Source organism: Tenrec ecaudatus, chromosome 18 (genome assembly GCF_050624435.1).
Source record: "Tenrec ecaudatus isolate mTenEca1 chromosome 18, mTenEca1.hap1, whole genome shotgun sequence".
Lineage (NCBI taxonomy): Eukaryota > Metazoa > Chordata > Mammalia > Afrosoricida > Tenrecidae > Tenrec > Tenrec ecaudatus.
The window spans coordinates 64,746,430-64,765,865 of NC_134547.1; the positions used below are offsets into that span (position 1 = coordinate 64,746,430).

At 42.8% G+C, this 19,436-nt stretch overlaps 1 protein-coding gene and 2 non-coding genes across 6 annotated transcripts in view; 1 reads left to right on the top strand and 2 right to left on the bottom strand.

The window, feature by feature from the left end:
- ZNRF1 (zinc and ring finger 1) overlaps positions 1 to 19,436 on the top strand; it is a 97,828-nt gene that overhangs the window by 1,986 nt on the left and 76,406 nt on the right. The window lies entirely within an intron of this gene.
- Positions 7,519 to 7,625, bottom strand: LOC142432831 (U6 spliceosomal RNA). Its single transcript, XR_012780936.1, has one exon. It is a non-coding gene; the product is annotated as a U6 spliceosomal RNA (small nuclear RNA).
- On the bottom strand, positions 9,627 to 9,734 carry LOC142432843 (U6 spliceosomal RNA). The gene has a single exon (XR_012780946.1). It is a non-coding gene; the product is annotated as a U6 spliceosomal RNA (small nuclear RNA).

Here is a 19,436-nt window from a genome sequence, read left to right on the forward strand (position 1 = left end):
GAGGACAGGTTAGGCTTCTAGAAAACTGGCCAGGAAAAGGTGTGGGGCCACAATTAGCTGCTTGGCAAGTCAGCGTGAAGAAGTTCCTTGTTCAGACACCTTTGGGAGTGTTGCGATAATTGGACAGGGTTCAGAGGAAAGGTGGTACTGAGCCCCTTAGGAGACCCCTCTAGGAGACTGTCAATTGGACCACTTTTGTTGTGAAATAGGGTAGACTTAATTTCCTGGAAATAACCTGGATCGATTATTTTCTTTTTGAATTTAGTTTGTGAGTTTTTTTGTTGTTTGTTTTTTTTTTGAGAAACATCCTGATTAATTTAGGAATAATGGGGGAAAGGGGGCTTTTGAAATGCTGGCATGGTATTGGATTCCCCAGACATCTGAGATGGGTGGGAGTGAGGGTGGGATTGGGGCTGGGAGGCGGCGGCGTGTGCCAAGGGGGCAAGGTACAGCTGCAATTGTAGGCATGTGGCCAGCTCTAGGCAACTTGAAATCAATCTCTTTTTTTCCTATAATATTTTGTCCAGAGAGAGTTAGACATGTTTGTGGTGTGATTGTGATTAAATTTGTGGAATTGCCATCGGGGCCTAGTTTTAAGGTAAACTGGGAAGCACTTCAAGAAGGTTCTCTAACATCACAGATGGAATTTGGGGTGTCAAAACAAATGTGATCTTTTCTGGACTTCTCTGAGAAGGAGAGCAGATCCTTCACTTTAAGCTAAATTATCTTCCATCTGTCTTACTAGGAACATCTTTATCTGTTTCACTACCAGGTTCCAGGCTCGAGTTCAGGCTTATAGTTGGATTCGAACATTTCTTTTTCATTCTTTCATCCACAGTGTTGAGATTAGAGAGTGGGACTGAGTAATGAATACAAGAAAAGTTGTAGCATGTTTTCGGGGAAAGGTACCTAATGTGAATGAAGAGGGCTGTGTTCATTTTGGGCAATCGATTTTGAGGGTTCCTGGTGGCATAGTGGTTACTCATTGGGCTGCTAACAGTTCAAAGCCACTAGCTGGTTCTCAGGAGATAGGTAGGGTTTTCTAGCACCACCCTCCCCTAAATGGTAAATGGTTACAGTCTCCGAAACCCAGGTGGGCAGTTTTACCCTGTGCAACAGGGTTAGGGTTACTATGAGCCAGCATCAACTTGAAGGCAGTGAGTTTTGAGCATTGTCTTTTTAGGACTGCCCTGACCATTGCAAGACCTTGAGGATACTTGGCCCCACCCAGGAGAGCACATTCATTTCTCCTGAGCCATTCATTTAAGGAGACCTTTATACCTAGTTAGCCCAGTAAATACAGACTTTTTAGGAATTTCAGTCCAGTTCCACATTTTCCTTCTTTTCTTTCAGGATCCATCTGTTGTGGCCTTGATCAGATGGTGATAGTCTTAGTTGGGCACCACTGGCTGTATCTCTCTTCTCCCACTCTACTAGGAAAACGAAGAGATCAGCTTTTCAGGCCCTTTCGGAGGATGCTTATCTCCCGGATGGCCATCACCTCAGCAGTCAGGTCTGTGCAGAGAGTGGGAGGACTCGAACCTTCATATTGCTGCTCTTCTCCAGTGGTGGGTCTCTCTTACCTCGTGGAGCCAGCTGTGGGACACTGGGAACATCTCTTTCCTCGTTTGTTCTTTGCTTCAAGAAGAGGAACTCTTGTTCCCCTCTGGAGCCTTTGAGGCAGGGCCAAGCCATTTTTGCTCTTGTGTTGTGAGATAAGAAGGAGAAGGAGTCTAGGCCAGTTGATGGGATACTTTGCTTAGGTTTTCAGGATGCTTTTGACATTGTTCCTGAGCACAGTTAAGTTAGTGGGAGCATTCCATGCTCGTCAAAGTCTTGGACTCCCTCGGGAGTGATTCCCCTCTGTCCTCCATAGCATCTCTGTCCAAATCAGTGGTGCAGAGAGAGGGAATTTGATGGGGGGGGGGGAGCTATAATCCTCGGGTCCTAGCCTGCCCTCGCACCTTTTCTGAGTGGCTGTGTGACCTTGGGCAAGACATAGATCCTCTCTCAAGCCTCATCTTCTTTATTTGTAAAACAGATGTGGCAGTTCTCGCCAGTGGCAGCCAATAAAGCTTGTCCCCAAATCTCCTGAAAGGATCGCCTGCAGGCATTTATCTTTTCTCAGGTTGGTGACCGTCGGACATCTCATTTGTTTGTGCCTAGTAGAACGCTTGTCGTGCCACTGGTCTTCACGTGGATAGCTCCTTCTGATCCCTTAGGTCACAAATTTCTCCTCTGAGAGGCCTCCCATGACCCCTCTATAAAATGTGCTGTTGTTCTCGCCAGCCATTCACTCACCTGTTTCTGTAACAGCACTCAGCATGTTTTGTAAGTATTTTCTCCATCTGTTTACTTGTTTGTGCAGTCTCCCTAAATTCTAAGCTCCATGAGAGCAGGGCTGCCCTTGATCACTCCTGTAGCCCTTGCACTGTGCCGAGTTAATGAATATGAGTGCTTTCAGGTGCCTTGTCTCATGTGTTGCTTTTGCTGGCCATCTCATTTAGTTGCTGTAATTAATTTTACACACTGAGGAGGAGGCTGAGGTGCAGAGAGGTTGGGTTCAGAGAAGAACTCAAACAAGGTCATAACAGCTAGTAGTTGGTGGATTTGGGATACCAATGCAGGTCTCTTGGGACCCAAACCTGGGCTCCCTAACAGTTACATTCTTCTGCCTCTCATCCTACAACATAAGGAAGCAGAGAGTTTTGGAAACTGCCTTGGTCTGCAAGTCAGAAGTTTGGGCTAGTAATTAGCTCTCTGATCTGTGGCCTTGGGCAAGTGCGTCACTGAGTCCCAGAATCACCATAACTTCATCTGTGTGATGGAGATAACACCAGTCCTGCTTGCCTCACAGAGCCAGCTTAGTGAGGGTCTCTCGAGGTCATTTCTGTTAGACAAGCCTGTGGCATGTAGTTGGAAAGTGATGTTGTTCCTTCAGGGGCATTTTTCTGATAGCTCTCCACCTTCTTTGATTTCTTAAATAATTCTGCCCGTGAACTCTATCCCCAAATGGCTATTGATGCTCGCTCCTGAAATCTGACCTACATTGTTGGGATAGTCATAATACAGAATGCTGCTATAAAGTGCTGCTTTACAGAATCTGTTACAGAGACCCTTCCTCCCAGTGGTCACGGACCCTGCAGGGCTGGTCATCTTTGTGCACTCCTCCTAGGCATTTAAAAATAGGTTTTTTTATGTGGGGTGGGGGAGATTCCAGAAGGTCCACCATCTTGGAAGAGGTTGCCTATGTTTTCTGGGTCCTACTGTAAAATGGCTGGTCATTGGGTGTGTCATTGCACCTTCTCATTCATATATGTGTGTGTATGCATGTGCACACGTAGGGAAATATGAGTGGTTCTTTGTTGTTGCTAAGCCCTCAACTAGGGCTGATAGAAAATGCCTTTTGATAAGTCTTTGAACATATTAGCAAGATCTCTCACCGGTCCAATTTTGCTGCCACTTTAGGGCTCTCAAGTGGTTGAATTTTCCCCATTCTTATGGAATTAGGAGAGTTGCCTGTTCCATTGGAGTGACTGAGAAGACTGCTCTGTGCCTCACCGCAGGTGAGCTGGAAGTAATGACCTTTACCTGGTTTCTGGGGAAGGAAAAGCATGCCTCTTGATAGGTTCTCCACTCTTTAACAGTTCCCTCCTTAATGGTACATATTTTTTAAAGCAGGCTTTTTAGTTCTCTAGTTTCTATTAAAAATAGAAATGGGCTTTATTTTCTATGATTAGCAAGTTATTTTGAGAAAATGATAAATTCCCAAAGGTCACAGTTCCCTCTTCCTCACTAGGGTTTGAAAGTCTCACGAAAAACAGCGGTCGAGCTCCTAAGTTGTTTTCCTTATAGGATGTGTACACGTGTGTTACATGGCCAGCCCCACATCTGTCACAAGTGTTCTGACCCATGGCACTCTGAACCAGAAGAACGCTGTGACTTTCATTCCTTTTGGGAAAAGGAACATGGTATGTATCTCAAAGATGTGACTTTCCGCTCAAGTGTATCAGACTGTGACATTTTCTTAAAACTCCAGTTGTAAGAGTTTCAGAATTGGAACAAACTTTGTGTAGAGATTGGGGTTTTTTAAATGGCAGTGGGTCACTGAGGTTGTGGTACTAAATCTTGTGACTCAAAAGCTAAATTCTAAACCCCCAGTCTTCTAGTATAATGGCTAACTATAAGTGTTTAACTGTTTCCTCCCAGCGTTTTTTTTTTGTCATAACTTACCATATATACTTGTGTTTAACCGAGTTTTTCAGCACATTTTTAATGAGTTTTATATAAAGGGTAAGTGTACATTAAGAAAGCATCCCCAGGGCGGAGAAAAAAGAAAAAAAAAAAAAAGAATGCACCCCCCCCAAAAAAGAGAAAGCATCCCAACCCAGTGCTGTCCAAGCCCGTATGTCCAACATTAACATATTTTTAAAAACAATATTATGTACTTTTACTAATTCTGATTATTTTCCTTTTTTTTAAGTCATTTTGTTGGGGATTTGTACAATTCTTATCAAAATCCATACACACATTCATTATGTCAAGCACATTGGTACATTTGTTGCCATCACCAGTCTCAAAACATTTGCTTCCTACTGAGCCCTTGGTATCAGCTGCTCCTCATTTTACCCCTCCCTCTCCACCCTCCTCTCACGAACACTTGATAATTTATAAATTATTATTCTGTCATATCTTACATTGTCTGATGTCTCCCTCCACCCACTTGTCTGTTTTGTCCCCCAGGGGGGGGGGTTATATGTAGATCCTTGTGATTGGTTTCCCCCTTTCCACCCCACCTTCCCCTTCCCCTCCTGGTATTACTGCTCTCACCACTGGTCTTGAGGGGTTTATCTGTCCTGGATTCCCTGTGTTTCTAATTCTTATCTACCAGTGTACATCCTCTGGTCTAGCTGGATTTATAAGATAGAATTGAGATCATGATAGTGTGTGTAGGGGGGGGAGGAAGCATAATAGAACCAGAGGAAAGTTGTATGGTTAATTATTGCTACACTGCACCTGATTGGCTCGTCTCCTCCCTGCGACCCTTCTGTAAGGGATGTCCAGTTGCCTACAGATGGGTTTTGGGTCTCCACTCCGTACGCCCCTTCATTCACAATGATATGATTTTTTTGTTGCCTGATACTGATCGCATTGACACCTCTTGATCACACATTTTTAATGCAGTTTTTGTGGTAAAGTTAGGTGCTTTGGCTGATGTTTGGTTGGCTTAAACTCGAGTATATACGGTAATCTGAATCCAGGGACTCATAGCGATTGCTGTGGGTAATGGGAATGAGGAGGAGAAGGGCTTTTCATAGAGTCGGCAGTTTTCCCTTGTGAGCTTTTTTTCTTCTTCTTTTATTGGGGGCTCTTTCATCTCATCACAATCCATAAATTCATCCAGTGTGTCAAGCACATTTGTACACATGCTGCCATGATCATTTTCAAAGCATTCTCTTCCCAGTTGAGCCCCTGATATCATCTCCCCATTTCTTCCACCTCCCTCCCCCACCTGCTCTCCCCCCACAAACCTTTGATAAGTTATAGATTACTATTTTCATATCTTACATCGTCTCCCTGGGAGGGGGTTCTAGGTTGATCCTTGTGCCCTTGAGTCTTAACATTCTTATAAGATCCAGGTTTCTCTTTTAGTCCAAAGGACTAATCACGAAACCTTACATCAGAAATATCCCCAGAATTCATCTTAAAACCAAACAATACTGAGCTCACTGTTAACTAGTCAGTTTCCATTCACAGGGACCATAGAACTAACTGCCCTTGTGGGTTTCTGAGACTGTTTGCTGGAGTAGAAAGCTTCATCTTTCTTTGCTGACCTTGTAGTTAGCAGACTAATGGTAACCTCTAAACCACCAGAGCTCCTAACCCTCAAGTCGGAAGCAAAGAAATAGCTAAGTTTGATCTTAATGCCACAGCAGAACTTGCTGATAGACTAAGGAGCCTGGGTGCCTTAAGATCTTTGTGGACATAGTCTTGAATGAGAGTACAGCCGCCTTCTCTTGGTGGCCAAAGGTGAAGGAACATTTACCAGCTCAGGTGGAAGGCAGGGTAAGAGTCTATAGTTTCCTCTTTGGTCTTTAACAAGAAGGCAACCAAACACAAGCTTTCCTAATTATTTGAATAGTAGTAGGGTTCTCACACTTGACAATTCCCAAGAGTCTCTGGGCAGCCTGGTACCCTGCCAGTTATTGGACCCCACTCACAAGAGTTCTGTAGAGCCAAGGAGAAACCCAAGGATTTGCATTTGCAACAATTGGTTCTGGTTCTGAAAGTGTATGTAGCCAGTGGACCATACATCTGTACCTGAAGCCCAGCTCTACTGTACATAAGTTTTTCTATGTTGAAACAGCACAGACTGAATGCTTTTTTTGGCTGATTCACTAGCATTGTTATCAATATTATACTGGTCAGCTATTTCCTAAGCCAGAATTGTACTAACTAATCTCTCCTATCATCAGCAGAAAATAGGTTCATCCAATATTATTTGATGGTTTTCTTCTGGATGGACCCAGACCAGTCATTCTGCCTTGGTCCTGTGAATTGAAGTTGCTCTGAAGCAGAAGGTAGTGGCGGCAGTAAAACAGATGTACTAAATTTGTTCTGCCAGTTAACTGGGAGTCCCATGAAACCGTAACCCTAAACTTAACTCTACGCCAAGAACCAACTCTCATGAGATGTTTGCCTACACATAAGCTACTCTGTGTGTGTGTGTATTTGTAGATGTAGTGAGCTACACCTTTCATTCATTGTGCTGTTATTTACCGAGTGCCTCTGGAACACTTACGGTAAGGACGAGGATGGCAGTGTCAGGTGTCATGGAGTCTTTTCCAAGTCATAAAACCTTCCATACAGCAGAGCAGTCCTGTGCTGTCCTCCAGATTGTTGGGTTTGAGCTCACTGTTGGTAGCTACCACATCAATCCATCTCTTCATCTTTTCCGCTGGCCTTCTATTTTATCAAACATGATGTCCTTTTACAGGGACTGGCTGGTATCTCCTGATATCATGTCCACAGTACATGAAATCAAAATCTCATTGTCCTTGCTTCTAAGGAACATTCTAATGCTAGTTCTTCTCCAATGCAGATTTATTTGTTCTTTGGGCAGTTCATGAATTTTCAATATTCATCGGTAATCTGCCACTTCTTGGAGCTGTGCTTTTGGCTAATACCTTTATCATAGCTTGAACTTCTTCATTCACTGCTATTGGTTCTTGAGCATATGCTACCTCTTGAATTGGTAGAACATCAATTCTTTTTGATACAGTGACTATTTCTTCCATCTTTTGATGCTCCTGTATCATTCATTATTTTGCCCATAGAATCCTTCAGTATCGCATCTCAAGGCTTGTGTTTGTTTTTTCCATCACTTCTTTCAGCTTGAGAAATAATGAGTGTGTTCTTTTTGGCTTTATAACTCTTAAGTCTCTGCACTTTTCACTTGATCTTAGCCAAAAGGCCGAGAAGCGATCTACACTTTTCATTATAATATTGTACTTTTTAAAAAATATGGAACGCTTCACGAATTTGCATGTCATCCTTGCGCAGGGTCCATGCTAATCTTCTCTGTGTCATTCCAATTTTAGTATGTGTGCTGCTGAAGCGAGCACTATAATATTGTACTTTGCCTTCTTGAGCTGTTCTTTGAAATTTTCTGCTCATCTCTTTGACTTTATCATTTCTTCCATTTCCTTTAACTACTTTATGCTCAATGTGCCCTGGTGGCACAGTGGTTACAAATTGGGCTGCTAACCACAAGGTCAGCAGTTTGGAAACCACCAGTGACTATGAGGGAGAAAAATGAAGCTTTTTATTCCCAAAGCCCATCTGTGGACAATTGGACATCCCCTTACAGAAGAGATGAGCCAGTCAGTGCAGTACAGCACTGATGAAACATACAACTTTCCTGTAGTTCATTAATGCATCCCCCACGCCCCCCCCCACTATCATGACTTCAGTTCTACCTTACAAATCGGATTAGACCAGAATATGTACACCACAACAGATAATAGCCCTCAACACAGGGAATCCAGGATAGATAAATTCCTCAGGGCCAACAATGAGAATAGAGATACAAGGAGAAGGGGAAGTTGGGGGGAGAAAGGTTCACAAGGATCAACATATAACCCCCTCCCAGGGGAACGAACAACAGAAAAGTGGGTGAAGGGTGACAGAACGATGGAAGATTGGAAAATAATCTATAACTTATCAAGGGTTCATGAGGGAGAAGAAAAATGAGCTGATATCAAGGGTTCAAGTAGAAAGAAAATTATCTGAAAATGATGATGGCAACATATGTACAAAAGCACTTGACACAATGGATAAATATATGAATTGTATGAGATGTAAAAGCCCCCCAATAAAGGAATTTAATAATAATAAAAATAAAAAAAGACAGTAACAGAAATCCAGAGACAATTCTGCCCTGTCCTACAAGGTCCCCAGTAATCATTATCAACGCTTGAGAGCAAGTTTCAGCCTCATCTGGCATCTCCTTTAGTCTTTTATTTCCTTCCTGTCTTCTTTAGTGACGTTTTCCTTCATGTGTGATGTTCTTGATATCGTCCCACAACTAACTCATCAAGTCGTCTTCAGACATTTGTGTTCAGTGTGTCAAATCTGTCCGAGAGGTGATTTCTAAAATTCAGGTTGTATTTTGGCTCTCATGGACTTGTTTTCATTTTCTCCAGCTGCAACCTGAGCTTACTTACTTGTAATAATGATCTGTTCCAGTTAGCCCCTGGCCATGTTTGCCTGATCACCTTTGTACATGTTACTATAATATTGTGCTTTGCCTTCTTGAACTGTCCTGTGTCAGTTTGATTCCCATGTCTTCATCTGGGAGGTCCACATTGATAGTCTTCATTTATGTTGTTGAGAAAGGGTATTTGCAATGAAGTTGTTGGTCTTGCAAAATTCTACTGTGAGATCTCCAGCCTTGTTTTTGTCACCAAGGCCGTGTTTTCCAACCTACTGATTTTGCCTCTTTGTTAGCAACTTTCGCACCCCAGTCTTCAGTATCAGTGCCTCTTGATTGCATGTTTAATCAAATTTAGACTGAAGAAGTTGGTAGAATTCTATTTCTTCACTAGCTGTAGTGATTGGTGTGTAAAGGAGAATAGTAGCATTCCCTGGGTATATTTGAGGCAAAAACATAGTAGCTTATCACAGACAGTATTGTTCTTTAAAAGAGATCTTAAAATAATCATTTTGATGATGAATGAAACACCATTCCCCTTGAGTTTGTCATTCCCAGTATAGTAAACTATGATTGCCTTACTCACTCAAAATGGCCAGTACCAGTCCATTTTCAACTCACTAATGCCTAATGTATTGATCTTTATGTATTCTGTTTCATATTTGAAGACTTCCAGCTCTTCTAGGCATATATTTCATATATTCATTACTTCAGTTATTAGTAGATGCTTGCTGCTGGGGTCTTTTTCCTTCTCGTTTTAAGTTGTACCCCACACCAGAAAATGTAAGTCTCATTAAGGTGACTCTACTTTGATGAGGCAGCACTTCCTCTGTTATTTTGAGTGTTTTCAATCTCAGGGGCTCATCTTCTGACTTTTTATCAGATCATGTTCAACTGTTACTCTTTTTTTTTTTTTAATATGGAACGCTTCACGAATTTGCGTGTCATCCTTGCGCAGGGGCCATGCTAATCTTCTCTGTATCATTCCAATTTTTAGTATATGTGCCGCCGAAGCAAGCACTCAACTGTTACTCTTGTTTTTCACTGGCCCACCTTCAGAAGTAGATGGCCTAATCCTTTTTCCAGCTTGTGTTCTGTGAGTAGGGAGTCTCCAAATCTGCCCACCATGGATAGCCCTAATGGGATTTGAAATCGTGGTGGCATAGCTTTCAACATTGCAACGACAAGCAGGCCATCACAGTGTGGCAAATTGACAGACAAATGGTGGATTATAAGGGTGGTTAGTATTGTTACGTTGTTCCTACTAGCCTCCTTTACTTCCTCATTCCTTAAGGACTCTTGAGTATTGCAACTTGCAGAAAAATTCCCTTTCTATGTCAGTTCCTCTCTTGAATAAACAAACAAATTCAGATGCTCTGCCCAGGGACTGTAGCAAGGATAATATAAACTCTGCAGTGAAACTAATCATTCTTTACTGGAAAGATCAGGTACGGACCTTAGGGGGCAGCGAATTAGACCAGGCAGGCAGTCTTTTCGCTGTGGTTGCAGTCAAGTGCCTACTAAGAAATTCTTTATGTGTGTCTGTCTGTCTCTGTCTCTCTCTCTCTCTCTGTCTCTCTATGTATGTGTGTGTGTGTGTGTGTGTGTGTGTGTGTGTATATATATATAGTCATTTTATTAGGGGCTCATACAACTTATTACAATCCATACATACATCAATTGTGTAAAGCACATTTGTACATTCGTGACCCTCATCATTCTCAAAATGTTTGCTCTCCACGTAAGCCCCTGGCATCAGCTCTTCAATATGTATCAATATATTATGGCTCTCTATCTTCTCAATGATTATAAATTATAATTTGTTTAAAAAAAGGAAAAATTTTCATTTGTGTGTATCTTTGACTTCGGTGTCATTATCATCCCTAGAATCATGTTTCTTTCAGGTTACTGAGCACTGTTTTCCAGAACATGATTCACCATTTTTTAAATTGGCCTTTGTAAAATGTATCCCAATCCATAAAACCCTCATGGAAGTATAAGGAACAGTGCCCCTCCTTGATTTTGCAAGTATCTATTGCCACCACACTAGCATGGTATTGCTTTTTAAGGTTGTATTTTAAAACTTATTTGTGATAGCAACATGGGATTAAAATGTCATTCCCCCAAGAAATAATTATTAAGTGTGTTTTATGGCTAAATACTTTCTGTTCAAAATAAAGAACTTAAATAGTATTGCATGATGAGAGACCTTTTATGAGGATTTTGACTGTAAGGTGACTTTTCCTGCTTACCCAAGGTTGAGTTTCCGATAAATCCCACCTTGTGTTCAGGCATACGTGGCCATCTTGGTCTTGGTGAATTAGACTTTCAATCGCAGAACTCAATTTTCTTTTTAATTTTGTTTTTAAGTTGGACAACAACAAAATTGTTGCGAATACATACAACAAAACCAAATCCAACAGTTCCCACAGGCTCAGTCAGTGGCATTTTGTGAGCTGTGGCACTGTTCTCACCCTCCTTTTGCTAGTTGTTCCGCCTCCACTGACAAGCTCACTGCCTCCTTAGCTCCTCAGCTCATCTTTCCAGTCCTCCTTTGATCCCACATAATTAGTGCTTATAAGAGCAAAGTGCTGGTGCAGACATTCTTCGCTAGTTGTGCACACCTTTTGTGTCGTTGGTATTGGTGTTTAAATTCTGAGCGCCGTGTTTGCGGAAGGCTGTAGATAGCAGTTAAAAACTCCAAAACTGTGTTTGAGTCTTCATGTGGATTAAGTCTCCATTGAATTCCTTCTGACCATTATCTAGCAATGTGAACAACCTTGTCCTTCAGCAGAGTACATTAGAAAGTGGATTACTGCCACTCTTAGCCATTCCCGGGAGAGATTTTCTAGTCTTTAGGGACTAGCTTGCCCAGGTCTGCCCTTGGTGGAACTTTGGGATTCTAGGGTCATGTAGTTATGTGTCATAGCCTGACTACTGTGACTGGAGGTCCCTGAAATAGTCTTAAAAGCTTTTCTGACTAGCATGACGCAGGTCCCATTCCTGTTTCTGTGCTCCGTTTGCAACTGTGAAGTATTGATCGACTGCCAAGCATGCTTTTGTGACTGTTTCCTTTGCTCGCTCTCCTATGTCGTATTTCAGCCTCCAGTTCTCTACAAACCCTTGGACGCCCTTATGACCTCGGGCGGAGGCCACTCTCATCTTGAGGATGCATTCATTGTCTTTGTCCACTTTATAAATAGTCTCTGTAAATTGTATTTGAGATTTGGGGATCTCCTTTACCCCCTAACAGGTTCTAAGAGGACCTTAAGACATATTTTTGACTTAGGGTTTCAGGGCAATAGTTTCAGAGACAACATCACGCATCAGCCTCAAGCACATATAATGTACACATGTATATGCCAGCCGTGTGGCGAAGCAGGTCTTGAAGGATCCTCAAGCTCTAGGGACACATCCACGGGTTTGGCTAGTTGAGGCAAAAAAAAACTAGCTCAAGCAGCAGCACACTGATTCGATCCCATCATCACAGAGGAAGAGAGAGAGGGGCGGGCCTTAGAAAGCCATTTATCTCATTGCCCTCCAATCAAGCTGTGACCTGATTAAACCCTGCCCACATGCTCCTGTTGGGCTAGTTGGCACAATAAACCTAACTATCACACAGGCATAGAAGGCAGTGTGTTCATAGAGGTTGCACATTCCTGTTGCTCTAGGCAGAGAGCAATTCTGCTTTGGATGCCGCTCGTAAGCTGTTAAGATCCCAGGCTCTGTACAGTTAACTTGGAGGTAGAGCAGACACTAAGCACATTATTGGGCCAATTACTTGGGATGTCCCATGAAATCATGACCCTAAAGCCCCAATCCCTAAGGTTTTGGTTGTGCATAAGCAGCTTCAACAGCTACTCTGGCTCAGACTTTCTAGTTGTTAATACCCATAACTGGCTCGGAAATGTAATGAAATAAGCCGGGGGCCACACACAGTTGTTCTAAAATTAGTCACCTCCATGCTGTACTGTGTAGCATCTTTGAAGGTCAAAGTTGGTTTGCTAGCCTGTGAGAGCAACTGAAATCTGTAGTTATCCAGATGACATGGGAGAAAGGGAGGAGTTGAGAGCCCAAGAACCTGGGCTCCGACCAGCTAAATCATTGTGCACATGTTTCTCAGCTCTTGGGAAATCCCTTTCATTTGTTTCCATGTTGAATAACCCATTTTCCCTGCTGAGAAAGTGTTTTTTCAAGATTCTTTTATCCTGAGTACTCTGGGAATTCTACAGTGATTTGAAGTAACCCTTGGGATTCCAGCCCCACGCACTAAAGTACTTGGAGTATCATAAATTAAAAAATAGCGCTCCAATCTTGCTTATACCTTTAATGCCTTCAACAGGGCAGGCCTAGGCAGTGCTTTGTTCATTTAGACATGAGTAGGAGCCAGATCAATGGAATCTAATAACAGAGACATTATTATTACACTGCTGTAACAAGCAGCCTGTGTGCCATGTCCTCCATTATTAGATCTCCTCAGGCCTGGTAAGATAGGGCTGCGACAGGCATACCCAGTACAACCAGTTGCCCTGGAACACTGCAGACAAGTCTGAGACCTGTAGAAGGATTGGCATCTTAAAATCTGATGAGCCTAGTCATGTTGGCTGTTTGATTCATCCAGCCCTGACCTCATCCCTTAGCCCAGAGGCTAGATGCAGCGCAAAAGGTAAATGAATCAGAACAGCTCCAGAATCCCCTATGGAATGAGAAATAGTATTATGAGCTGTTCTGTTGTGCTGTGGGTTTGGAAAACCTTTGGATTCCTCTCCTGAAAATCTGTTTTGGGGAAAAGAAAGGGGGGGGGATCTTTTTAATGAAACAGTGTGAGTCACAAAGCAGCCACCCGCTCTCATAATAGCATTTCTCACCAGGGGAATTTTTGGTTGCTGTTGGGGGAGGGATTTGAGTAGGTTGTGGATGATAAGCCTTCAGTCCCACATAACCAAAGGCAGCCATATCAGAACTCGGGTGCTTCCCTCCCGACAGCAGGCCCCCTAAATTCCAAGTACAAGACAGCATAACAAAGCTGGAGAGCAGTGCCCTGGTCATTGAGGCTACAGTGTGACCAATTTGGTTGGAAAGTCTACATTCACAAACAGGACTTTGAAGCCCCAGCAAAGGCCTCAGGACCTTGAAACCGAGGCCTAAGGTCAGAGTGCCAGAGACCCGTTTACAAGCAGAGCCTGAGCTTTCTGGAAGAAGGGGTGACTGTGCACCTGATGACTAATGAAGCCATGCTATTGCTGAGGTTAGGGGTTGGGCTGCTAGCCACAAAGTCAATGGTTGAAACCCACCAACTGCTCCCACAGATGAGGCTCCCATGAAGATTAAGTTTCAGAAATTCTGTGCTTCAGAATTGACTCAATGACAGTGGGGTAGGGTTTGATGGAACTGATAAGGAGCCTAATGGTGGCAGTGGTTTGAGTACTCAGCCCCTAATAGAAAGGTTGGCAGTTCAAGCTCACTAGCCACTCTACAGGAGAAAAATGGCTTCCCTAAAGATTTACAGCCATGGAAACCCGTATGGGGCAGATGTACTCTGACCTACAGAGTTGCTGTGAAGCAGAGTCACCTCAGGGCAGTGGTGTGGTTTGGCTTTGGTGGACCCAGTGCTGAGAATGTAGGGCTTGTGAGGAGTGTCTTGGTTGCATGGGTCTCCTCTTCCTATAAGGTGAAATAGTGGCATGGCACTGGAAAGCCACACAAGCACTGAGAGTGGATGGCGCCCAAAGAAGGGGCACATAACCTTGCCAGCATCTTGTCAGATAGTGAAAGGAAGTACTACCGTGATCGCACAATGTTGTGAAGATCATTAATGGCACTTTGTAAAATGATTACAAAGGAAAAAACATGGGTATATTTGGTCACTTTTTTTTAAAAGAAGGAAATACTGGACATAATAAAAATTTAGAACAAGCCAGGGTTATAATGTCAACATCTTAACTGTCCATCTTAACCTCTATCGCAACAGAAACTTAATTGAGTTTTGAATATTTCTAATGTCACTGGTTTGCAATTCTTCATTTCACATGTCTGTTATCTGAGATACCGATAAAGAAGAGTCTGACCACTTAAGACTATGTGAACACCTGCTTTGCTTCAGAAAGCTTTGGCTATCTCCACTGTGTGTGTGTGTGTGTGTGTGTGTTTTCCTGGTTTTGTACTTTTCTTCAAAGCCTCTTAACAGCCTCCAAACCTCTGGAGCTCAATAAAGTATGCTTTGGATGCAGAAGATCCGGCAATAAGGAACAGAGAAAGGGACAGAGCATAGATGTGGAAGGGAGAAGTCTGGGACCAGACCTGGAGGGTACAGAAGCCCTTTGATAATGACTGTAATCAGTTTAGAAACCTCTTAGGAACCACTTAGGACTCAATTTTCCCACACAGAAGTTCCACACCACTATAAAGTAGCTTTTGCTTAAGTAGTTCAAAACCCGTGAGCGATAAACACATGATTTATCCATATGATTATTTTGACATCACTTTCACAAAACCGTGGGAATTGCTACCCCATCTCTTTTCCTTGAGGATCCACAGGGCACACCCTGTCAAGGGTATTGGGTCGGAGCCTGGCCCACATTTCCTATTTACTTTCAGAAGATAAAGGTAAACTTTCAGACTTGTGATTGCTGAATAGGAAAGCCCTTGGGGTGGGGGGTGGGGGAGTGGCAGTGCTGTTTCAGTTTTAGTTTCAATTGTATGTTTTAGGAACTCAAATAATTTTGTCACTCTGTATTGAGACTTTCTTGGAATTCCCCCTACCCTCCTCCTCAGAAAACCAACAATTTCAGGTACTCAAAATAATAATACATAAAATAACCTCCCAAGTAGTATACCTCCCCATTCCCATTTTTCTCCCCCCTCCCCAAAGGTCACCACTACCCACCGTACTCTAATGTATGTCCTTACTTTTATTACCTATATCTGAACTAGTGTTGGTTTTATCTGGCTGCTTTATATCCAACCTATGTAAGCTGTGTAATAATAGCCCTTGACACTCCTATATATACGTATGCCTGTGCGCAACACATACACACCATACTCATTACATACATATCATAATGTACTTCAGATACATGAATTCATTTTTAATACCTATTGCTCTAAAATACACTTCCCTTGAGTCAGTTTGAACTCATAGACACCTTACATAGGACAGAATAGAATTGTCTCTTAGGGTTTCCAAGACTGAGTCTTTACTGCAGAAGGCAGCTTCATCTGTCTCCTTGGAACAACTTGTGAGTTTGAACCACTGACTTTGCTGTTCGTAGCTGAACACCTAACCCACAGTGCCCCAGGGCTCCTTTATTTCTTTGTTAGGGCCATCAGAGTCAATTCAAACTCAGTGACCCGATCCATGTACAACAGAAGGAAACACTGCCTTGGTGCTGCGTCATGCTCACAATTAACTGCTTTGTCTGAGCCCGCTGTTGCAGCCATTGTGTCAGTATGTCTTGTCAAGGCTCTTCCTCTTTTTTCCTGCCCATATACTTTAGCAAGCATAGTGTCCTTTTCCAGGGACTAGTCCTTCCTGGTAACATATACAAAGTACACAAGACGAAGACCTGCCATCCTTGCTTCCAGGGAACATTCTTCACCAGTGCCATAATTCAAATGCATCACTTCTTCAGTTTTCCTTATTCAGTGTCCAACTTTCACATGCCTATGAGGTGATTGAAAATACCATGGCTTGGGTCAAAGTGACATCCTTGCTTTAAAGAGGCCTTGTGAAGCAGATTTACCCAATGCAATGCATCGTTTGTTTGATCTCTTGGCTGCTGCTTCCATGAGCATTTCTTGTGGATCCAAGCAAGACGAAATCCTCGACAACTTCCAGTTCTGAGGATTTGGATGTTTTAAAGAGTTGTAACCCACATTGAAGGCTCCATATTCAATGCTGTTCTCGCTGGTCTGAAGATGCTGCAGAGAGTGTTGGTAGTGCCGTGGGCTGAGTATTGGGCTGCTGACTGAAAGGTAAAGCTTCAAACTCACCAGTCTCTCCTCAGGAGAGGGATGAAGTAGTCTGGTTTTGTAAAGCTGTATGAAGCTCATAAACCCTATTGAGCAGTTCTGCTCTGCCCTGTTGGATCTTGAGTCTGTATTGACTTGATGGCAGTGGATCTCCCATCAGTGCAATTTAAGGTGACTTTCAATTGCTTTGAGAACGTTCTCATATATTTCCTTACATACGTGAATGCGAGTTTTACCAGGGTGCATCTTAGTAATGCAGTAGCTGGGTTACAGGATGCATGCATCTTCACCTGTTCACTGGATGCTGCACAGATCTCCCATGTTTACACTCCCAAATAGCTTCGTTTGCACATGCCAAAACTTAATGCTGGCAGGCTTGTGATTTTATTTATTTTATACACGATCATAACTGAGGCTTCAAAGAGTTCATGGCAAAAGTTCCCCCTTTCCACGAACTTTTTGAAGCCCTATCATGTATTCATATATAATGTATTAAGGTTACATATTTAACCTTGATATTCTGTGAAATGTGTACTTATGGCTCTTGTTTTCATATAAAATTTCTTGCTTGAGTGAATGTTTGCTTCTGTCTCTGTAAGTGCTCATTATTTGTTAGTACATGTGGTGCAAGGAGCCCTGCTGGCATATAGTGAGTGGGTTGGACCTTGCTGCTAACTGCAAGGTCAGTAGTTTGCAATCACCAGCAACTCCATGGGGGAAAGATGAGGCTTTCGACTCCCATAGAGATTCACAATCTGGGAAACCTACATGGACAGTTCTATATCAACTTCGATGGCAGTGAGTTTTATATGTAATGCAGATGTCTCTTTTCCTAATTTGTGACTTCACCTCTTATGATTTCTTATGATGAGCATACTGTAATGTGATTGAATTTTTAAAAAATTGTTTTGTCTTTAAAATGTTTGCCTTTGTGTATTTTGTGTCTTAAATATGTACTTTCCCTGGTGTCATGAAAGGTGCTCTGGTTAAACACTGGGCTGCTAACCCTGCAAGCCAACAGTTCTGACCCACCTACCAGTTGCTCTCAGATGAAAGACCAGACAGTCTGTCTGCAGAAAGATTTGTAGTCTTAGAAGCCCTGTGGAGCAATTCAACTCTATCTATAGCAGCGGTTCTCAACCTGTGGGTCGCGACCCCCCCCTTTTTTTGGGGGGTTGTCAAACGACCCTTTCACAGGGTTCACCCAATTCATAACAGTAGGAAAATGACAGTGAGGAAGTACCAGTGAGAGTAATTTGATGGTTGTGGGTCACCACAGCATGAGGACCTGTGAGGAAGGTGGGGCACCACTGCTCTAGTGGGTTGCTATGAGTTGGAATTGCCTCTGTGGCAGGGGGTTTGGTTTGGGGGTTCTGGAGTCCATAAAGTTCCTATCTTATATTCTAAAAATTTCAACATTTTGTCATACTCCATGAAGAATTACACTTTTGAATAGGATTGGATCAGAATGTATATTGACAGCTTGTAAGGAATAATTAAGCCTTTTCCTACTTATTTAGAAAGCCACCTCTGTGGTGGTGTGAAATTTCTTATGGCTGTCTGGTTGTTTTTTTTTTAATTGTATATTCCTTCCATCTTTTAAAAAAAATCATTTTATTGGGGGCTCGTACAACTTAAAAAAAATTTTATTAGGGGCTCATACAACTCTTAGCACAATCCATACATATACGTACAGCAATTGTATAAAGCACATCTGTACATTCCTTGCCTTATACAACTCTTATCACCATACATACATCCATTGTGTCAAGCACATTTGTACATTTGTTGCCCTCATCATTCTCAAAACATTTGCTTTCCACTTGAGCTCTCGGTATCAGCGCCCTCCCTGTCTACCCTCCCTCATGAACCCTTGATAATTTATAAATTATTATTATTTTGTCATTTCTTACACTGTCTGACATCTCCCTTCACCCACTTTTCTGTTGTCCGTCCCCCAGAGAGGAGGTTATATGTAGATCCTTGTAATTGGTTCCCCCTTTCCACCCCACCTTCCCTGCACCCTCCCGGTATCGCCACTCTCAGCACTGGTCCTGAAGGGATCATCTGTCTTGGATTCCCTGTGTTTCCAGTTCCTATCTGTATCAGTGTACATCCTCTGGTATAATGGCTGTCTATCTTTTAGCTCTGTAACTCCCACATGATTGGGTGGAACTATGCAAATTGAGTGTGTGTGGCACACATAGTTTTAGTTGCTACTCCCCTGGCTTTAAGGATGAGCCATCTCAATAGGGAGAGAGATTTCCAAAGATCTTTGGAAGTGGCGGAAGCTGAGACTAGAGGCATCGGAACCCGAGGCACAGAGATCATAGGACTGAGCAGACAACAGTATGGAGATAGTAGTTTGGAAGGCAAAGCAAAGTGCTGGCTTCTGGGTCCACAGAGACAGAAACCGAGGGACTGACTACGTGGCTGAGAGCCTGTGGACAAGAGAGACTTAGCTCCTGGCAGAGAGAAGAGGTGTTGGTGTGCACCAATGACTAGCCTTACTGTTGACTGATTCTGACTTGGTAGCAGGTGGTACTTGTTAAATTGCCTAATAAGCCCCCTTAATTGTGTGTATATTGCCTGTAAGTTCATTGTGGCCATCTCAGAGAAGAAAGAGCCATGGCAGCTTGGTGTCAGAATAGGGTACAGAAGGGTGGAGCATGGAGGCACATAGGGAGGCCAGAGGAGGTCAGATATGACCCCTCTGAGCCATTTTAGACAACCTCTCTCATGTTCCCTTTCC